The sequence below is a fragment of the Capra hircus genome (assembly GCF_001704415.2).
Source record: "Capra hircus breed San Clemente chromosome X unlocalized genomic scaffold, ASM170441v1, whole genome shotgun sequence".
Lineage (NCBI taxonomy): Eukaryota > Metazoa > Chordata > Mammalia > Artiodactyla > Bovidae > Capra > Capra hircus.
Genome location: NW_017189517.1, coordinates 2,393,063 through 2,401,486, shown reverse-complemented (window position 1 = coordinate 2,401,486; position 8,424 = coordinate 2,393,063). Strand labels below are relative to the sequence as shown.

The 8,424-nt window shown below is 40.2% G+C and overlaps 1 pseudogene; it reads left to right on the top strand.

The window, feature by feature from the left end:
* The first annotated feature begins 6,167 nt into the window (after positions 1-6,167).
* On the top strand, positions 6,168-7,108 carry LOC102181194 (annotated as a pseudogene).
* The last annotated feature ends 1,316 nt before the right edge of the window (positions 7,109-8,424 follow it).

The window sequence follows — 8,424 nt, the reverse complement described above, 5'->3', positions numbered from 1 at the left end:
AACATAAAGATTTAACTGAAGTAATGAAAATGGATAATTTTATTCTAAGGATAGAATAGAGTGAGCAAATAAAAATTCTGTGACATCACAACACAACATTTGAAGGTTATATGGGACAGCCATGAAAGGAGATGGACAGAGTGGTTAAAGAGATAGAAGGAAAACCAGGGGATTCAGGGTTCTCAACATCCAACAAAAGAGGGTACATCAAGAAAGAGGACCTACTGTACAGCACAGAGAACTGTACTCAATATTTTGCAATAACCAATAAAGGAAAAGAATCTAAAGAGCAATATATAGAAATAGATATATACATGTATATATGCCTGAATCTCTGCACTGTACACCTGAAACTAAAACAACATTGTAAGTCAGCTATCAGCTCAGTTCAGTCATTCAGTTGTGTCCGACTCTTTGAGATCCCATGGACTGCAGCACACCAGGCTTCCCTGTCCATCACCAACTCCCTGAGCTTACTCTAACTCATGTCTATCAAGTGAGTTTGGTAATGCCATCCAACCATCTCATCCTCTGTCATCTTCTCCTCCCGCTGTTCAATCTTTCCCAGCATCAGGGTCTTTTCAAATGAGTCAGTTCTTTGTATCAGGTGACCAAAGTATTGGAGTTTCAGCTTCAGCATCAGTCCTTCCAATGAATATTCAGGACTGATTTCCTTTAGGATCTCCTTGCAGTCCAAAAGACTCTCAAGAGTCTTCTCCAACACCACAGTTCAAAAGCATCAATTCTTCGGTGCTCAGCTTTCTTTAGTCCAACTCTCATGTCCATATATGACTACTGGAATATATATACATATATATATTATATACCTATACATATGTATATACTTACATATATGTGTATATACTTACATATATTTATATATACACACACAGCAGTAAAGAATCTGCCTGCCATTGCAGGAGACCAGGGTTCGATCCCTGGGTTGGGAAGATCCCCTGGAGAAGGAAATGGCAACCCACTCCAGTATTCTTGCCTGGGAAATCCCATGGACAGAGGAGCCTCACAGGCTACAGTCCATAGGGTCACAAAAGAGTCAGACAAAACTTAGTAACTAAAAACAACAGAACAGCAATATAAAGAAAGAGGACTATCATTTGAGGTGAGTGCTGTTGAGTTGCCAAGAAGGGTGGATTTAGCAACACGGGTGTCACTGTGACCTTATCAAGAGCTATTTCAGTGGAGTTGTGTGGGGCAGAAGACAGATTGGAGTGGGTTGAGGTGAAGAAATGGAGACAGAAAGGTAGACAATTCAAGACATTTGTGTTTAATGGTAGATGTAAGATTGTTTAGTAACTGAGGAGGCTAAGGAATCCTGGAGGATTCACTTGTCTGTTTTGTTTGTTTTGAATGTAGGAAAAATTATAACATGTTTTAAAGTCAAAAGAAAAATCCAGTAGAGAAGGGTTGGTTGAAGGTATAAGAAAGAAATTAACTGATAACATAAGTCCCTTGGGAAGGCAATAGGGGAAGGAATCCAGAATATAGGTGAAGGGATTGGCCTTCAATAAGAAGAAGCATGTCCTTCCGTAATAACATGAAGAGAGAAGACGGTAGTGAAACGTTCACCAACTCTTGGTTTGGATGTAGAGTTAAATAGGAAGTAAGGACATTTGCTGGAATTTAGGGTACGGAGAATGATATGAGTGATATTTCCAAAGATATTTTTAGTCAAATTCTCAGAATGCCTTTCCCCCTTCCAAAGATGCCCCATGATTAATAAGTGATAATTTAATGCAGCAATTAAGAAAATGGTATCAAGAGCAAGAGTTTCTGGTAAGAACCTTGGTTCTGCCATCAAATAGTTGTATGACCTTGGGCAAATCATTTAACCTTTTGGTTTTCAGTTTCCTCCTCTGTGAAAAGGGGATGATGTTTTTACCTACCTCAAATTTTATTGTGAAAATAAATCAACTGAGTTAATATACATGAAGGGCTTAGAATAATGCCTGATATGTAATAAGTACTCTGCAGTGTTGTTTTCATTACTAAAGCTCTCCAAATATTACCCGAGTCAGTTTACTATTGGAATATATGGAGATACAAAAGATAACTATTAGGTAGAAAGGAAGGTGAAATTTTCCTTCAAAAGCTGGTATTTTAGTTTTCTAACTAAAGTGAAAATACAACAAGGACATAACTTGCTTTCTATTCATATATATATGATTTATATATATATAATTTATATGTATACATTATCAGTTCAGTTAAGTTCAGTCACTCAGTCGTGTCTGACTCTATGCGACCCCATGAACCGCAGCACGCCAGGCCTCCCTGTCCATCACCATCTCCCGGAGTTCACTCAGACGCACGTCCATTGAGTCCGTGATGCCATCCAGCCATCTCATCCTCTGTCGTCCCCTTCTCCTCCTGCCCCCAATCCCTCCCAGCATCAGAGTGTTTTCCAATGAGTCAACTCTTCACATGAGGTGGCCAAAGTACTGGATTTTCAGCTTCAGCATCATTCCTTCCAAAGAAATCCCAGGGCTGATCTCCTTCAGAATGGACTGGTTGGATCTCCTTGCAGTCCAAGGGACTCTCAAGAGGCTTCTCCAACACCACACTTCAAAAGCATCAATTCTTCAGCACTCAGCTTTCTTCACAGTCCAACTCTCGCCTCCATACATGACTACTGGGAAAACCATAGCCTTGACTAGATGGACTTTTGTTGGCAAAGTAATGTCTCTGCTTTTGAATATGCTATCTAGGTTGGTCATAACTTTCCTTCCAAAGAGTAAGCGTCTTTTAATTTCATGGCTGCAGTCACCATCTGCAGTGATTTTGGAGTCCCAAAAAATAAAGTCTGACACTGCTTCCACTGTTTCCCCATCTATTTCCCATGAAGTAATGGGACCAGATGCCATGATCTTCATTTTCTGAATGTTGAGCTTTAAGCCAACTTTTTCACTCTCCTCTTTCACTTTCATCAAGAGGCTTTTTACTTCCTCTTCACTTTCTGCCATAAGGGTGGTATCATCTGCATATCTGAGGTTATTGATATTTCTCCTGACAATCTTGATTCCAGCTTGTGCTTCTTCCAGCCCAGCGTTTCTCATGATGTACTCTGCATATAAGTTAAATAAGCAGGGTGACGATATACAGCCTTGACATACTCCTTTTCCTATTTGGAACCAGTCTGTTGTTCCATGTCCAGTTCTAACTGTTGCTTCCTGACCTGCATACAGGTTTCTCATGAGGCAGGTTAGGTAGTGTGGTATTCCCATCTCTTTCAGAATTTCCCACAGTTTATTGTGATCCACACAAAGGCTTTGGCATAATCAATAAAGCAGAAATAGATGTTTTTCTGGAACTCTCTTGCTTTTTCCTTGATCCAGTGGATGTTGGCAATTTGATCTCTGATTCCTCTGCCTTTTCTAAAACCAACTTGAACATTTGGAAGTTCACGGTTCACGTACTGCTGAAGCCTGCCTTGGAGAGTTTTGAGCATTACTTTACTAGTGTATGAGATGACTGCAATTGTGCGGTAGTCTGAGCATTCTTTGGCATTGCCTTTCTCTGGAGTTGGAATGAAAACTGACCTTTTCCAGTCCTGTGGCCACTGCTGAGTTTTCCAAATTTGCTGGCATATTGAGTGCAGCACTTTCACAGCATCATCTTTCAGGATTTGAGATAGCTCCACTGGAATTCCATCACCTCCACTAGCTTTGTTCATAGTGATGCTTTCTAAGGCTCACTTGACTTCATATTCCAGGATGTCCAGGATGTATACATTATACAGTGCATATAATTAATATACATTATTCATGTATAATAACTATTCATATTTATAATAAAATATATGAGAAATCAGTGAATATCAATATATCCCAATAGGGAGGTCTTGGTCCATAGGGGATGGAATTGAGAGTAGTTTCTAATGAGTAGCCTAGAGGATTGTGTCCTGAGCCCTAGGGTGATCTTTTTCTAAATCCAAGAGCAGGGACAACACCACCAGTTGAGGTTTTCAGTTCTATTTCAGCCCTCTCCTCTGCCTTCTTCTGTTTTTAGGAAGGGAAAATGTTCGCATCTATGGCTGGGAAAATCACCATTTATTTTTGAGTTGAGGAAGTGGAATTATTTGCTTATGAAAAGCTTTGGAAACAGCCACAAAACATGTAGGTAAGTTCCATCGGAGAGGGACTCAAATATGCAAACATTTGTTCTTCAAGGTCACTACAAAAGCATTGTGCCAAATCAGTGACTTAAATACACAAGGGTTGAAAAGCTGAATATACTCATGTGTTTGGTTGTAAAAGATGGTGCCAACTTGGGGAGAGTAGATGAGAACAAGCAGTTAAACTGAACTAACTGATCCGGTGTTTGAAGATCAAATCAGAGACATGGACTGTCAAATTCTTCTAATATAGTCTGCATCGGTGAAGAATCTATAATAATATGTCAGTCTATTATTTTCAGTACATTCTGTACATATGAAATAGCTAAATGTTGCCTAGCAGAGGTCCCACAAAAACTGATCCTGCCTGGGATTTATAATTAGCACATTTATTTGTTAGTATGCAAATGAGAACTGCTACAGTACTTGGGGAAAATTGTGTTGTTAAGTAAGTGCAACATTTCTCCTGCAGTTTTGCTTCAACTATTCATTAGTTCTGCTAACCTCTTTTTTCAGAGTGTACAAAGCTAAACTGCAAACCAGCAGAGGTAGGTGAATTAATACAATGGCAATCCCGTTGTGTTAGACTGGAAAGGTGGTATGAAGACATACAGATTTTTGAATAAGTAACAAGTGTGTATTAATAACATGGATCTCACAGCAGCATAGATAAGGTACAAATTGGAATAAGCAAAGACAAAGCTTCCCATTTGTAAGCCCATCTGCTCTCATTTGGACTTATACGGAGATGGCAAAAACATTTTGGCATCAAGATTCTAAGTCAAGCTCCATCAACTACTAGCTTTTTTACTTTGGCTGAGCAAGCCTTTCTGTGCCTAAAACATAGGTGAGGCTCTTCACAAACACTAAGCCATAAGCAGTATAGTAGTTATATAGCATACCCATAGTATTAATAGTTCATCAAGAAGGCTCTGAAGTCAGATTGGGCTCAGAATATACACTAGCTATGCATCACGCATCAAATTTATTTAATTATTTAATTCTTGATTTCTTCATCTGCAAATGGAACATATTTTTAATAGACCTACTTAGCTCACCGAGTTGTGGTGAATATTTACTAAAATAATTGATATAAAGCACTTAGCACTTGAATGCAATTGCAACATAGTAAGCCCTCAATAAACACTTGTTGTTAAAGTGTTGCCCCTAAATTTTCTTCATTGTGGCTTTCACCCAGGTAGCTCTACCATAAATGGTCATGTTAAGAACACTTACCATTGCATTGCTTAATTCAGTGGACATCCCTACAGGACTTCAGCAGCATTTATGGTAATGACTAATTTCTCCTTGTTGAAATGTAAAAACTGGGAAGTTTTCAGAAAGATTTGAGGAAGAGCTAATTAGTAAAAGGATAAAATTTTGGATCAGGTGTTGTAAGTTGCGTGTGGCATTTTTGTCTCTGGAACAGTGAAACATGATCAGCTAAATCATTGTATGCGTATTGAATACTTAACTGCCCAAAGACAGAGGTTCAGCTACATGTTCTCTAAAGGATTCTTTTTGCCTTTAAAGTCTGTGATGTTTCCAAATTAGTGAATGATAGCAGCTAGTATTTCTGAGGCAATAGCTAAAATACAGATATAGGCATTTTACATGCGTCCTTGCCATCCTCACACAAATCCTATAAAGTGGATATTCTCCACATTTTAAAATCAGTGAAATAGGCTTAGAAAAGCACGGAAAACAGTCAGGAAGATAGTGAGTCATACATTCAGAATATTTATTTTTTAATTTATTCACTCATTCGTGTATAAACGCAACCAATATTTAATGAACACCTACTATGTTCTGGGCACTATCTTTAGCACTAGTGCACAGCACTGAACATAGTAGACGAAATTCATACCCTGGTGGAGCTTGTGTTTTAGTAAGCAGAAAATAAGATTCAGAAAATAAGTTCCAAGGCTTGATTCACTTTTATAATATGGTACAATGTCCTCTGACTAGCTTTTGTGTCATGTTACCATTTTACAGTGAAGTCACATGTTTTTCTCTTTTTAGACGCAGAAGAATCATGCTCCAAGGAAACCAAACTATCTCTGAATTTTTCCTCCTGGGACTCACAGCGGTGTCAGCACAGCAGCAGCACATCTTTGTGCTGTTTTTGTGCATGTATCTGGTTACCATGGTGGGAAATTTACTGATCATCCTGGCTATTGTCAGCGATGCCCACCTCCACAGTCCCATGTACTTCTTCCTTGCCAATCTATCCTTCACCAACATCTGCTTCACATCTACTACAGTCCCCCAAATGTTGGCAGACACCCAAAGCCAGAGCCCAGTCATCTCCTTTGCAGGATGCCTTACACAAATGTACTTTTTTATGTTGCTGGTGGACCTGGACAATTTCCTCTTGGCAGCCATGGCATATGACCGGTACATTGCCATCTGTCACCCACTACACTATGCTGCCTTACTGAGTCTGAAGCGTTGTGCCCTGTTGGTAGTGACTCCATGGGTTGTCTGTAATCTTGTTTCAGTACTTCATCTTGGTCTGCTGGGCCTCTTGAATTTCTGTGATCAGAGAGAAATTCCACACTTCTTTTGTGACTTGGAACCCATTTTAAGGCTGGCTTGTTCAGACACCCAGATCAACGACTTGGCCATCCTAGTGATTGGGGATCAGTTATCTTCATTCCATTCACCCTCATTTGTGTCTCCTATCACCTTATTGGTTGCACTGTACTTAGGATTCGTTCAGCTAAGGGGAAGTGGAAAACACTCTCCACTTGTGGCTCCCATTTCTTAGCTGTGTCCCTCTTCTATGGCTCCATCAGTGGGGTCTACTTTCTTCCTTCTTCTGCCTACTCAGCAGAAAGGGATAAGGTGGCTGCCGTCATGTATACAGTGGTGACTCCCATGATGAACCCCTTCATCTATAGTCTAAGGAACAAGGACATGAAGGGAGCTGTGAGGAGACTACTTATCAGGAAAACCTATTTCTGGAGTTGGTGATTCCTGCCATAAGAAATGCCTATATCACCTGCTTATACTTTGATGAGCACACAGAGTCCAAAACCTTAGGCTACTGTGCCACCATGATAATTTCTTTGCCATCCATTTCCTGCCCTGAATCCAGACCCAAGGATCTAGATCAGACTTATCTCTCTAGGTAAAATAATAATAATAACAAAACAAAAATGCTCCCTTATTCCATAATCTTTCACAATTTAGAGTTTCCCCTGAATAAACTAATGGTTGTGTAGTCAGTATTTACTAATTTGGGGTCACCTGCATCGCAGGCGGATTCTTCACCAGCTGAGCTTCCAGGGAAGCCCAAAGAAGGACAAAGCATCCAGTGTAGCCGGGATGAAGGGTGTTGCAAAGATGGTGAGGGGGTAAGGAATGATGATTCTTACGTTCGGAAATGTAAGTGAGGGCATTTCGAATTACATTACATTGGAAACGTAAGTAAGGTGTTTCCTTTCCCCCCTACCAAATCACACTTGCTAAATCATTGATAGGAAGGAAGGGAAGGAAGGAGGAAGGAAGCAAAAATGATGACAATAGCTCACAATATCTTACAGATAACACCATTTTAAAATCCACAACTTCAAAACAAGGACTTGATTCACACAATAATACTTTAAGGTGAATACTGTATAATTCTCATATACTAAGGATGGAAAAAAGACATATTAATAGAAGAAAATCAAACTGAGGCAATAAACAATCGCATCATCTGTCCTGCTCTGAGCCCTACAGAGCCTCCCCAGCAAAGCTAAACTTCTTCAGCTCTACCACCTGCCTTCACGTACATTTCCAAATGTAAGAATCATCATTCCTTACCCCCTCACCATCTCTGCAACACCCTTCATCCCAGCCGCATTGGATACTTTGTCATTCTTTGAGCTTCCCTGTTAGCTCAGCTGGTAAAGAATCTGCCTGCAATGCAGGTGACACCAGTTTGATTCCTGGGTCGGGAAGATCCACTGGAGAAGAAATAGGCTACCCACTCCAGTACTCTTGGACTTCCCTGATGGCTCAGACAGTAAAGAATTCACCTGCAGTGCAGGAGACCTGGGTTGGGAAGACCCCCTGGAGAAGAGAAAGGCTGACCACTCTAGTATTCGGGCCTGGAGAATTCCATGAATAGAGGAGCCTGGCAGGCTACAGTCCATGGGGTTGCAAAGAGTCGGACATGACTGAGTGACTTTCCACACATGGATTTGCATTACTCTTTTCTTTGTACAGGTTACATCTTCTCCAGGAATATCTGTTCCATTCCCTCTTGCTACAGACATCTGACACTTTTTAAATGTTCGGTCTCA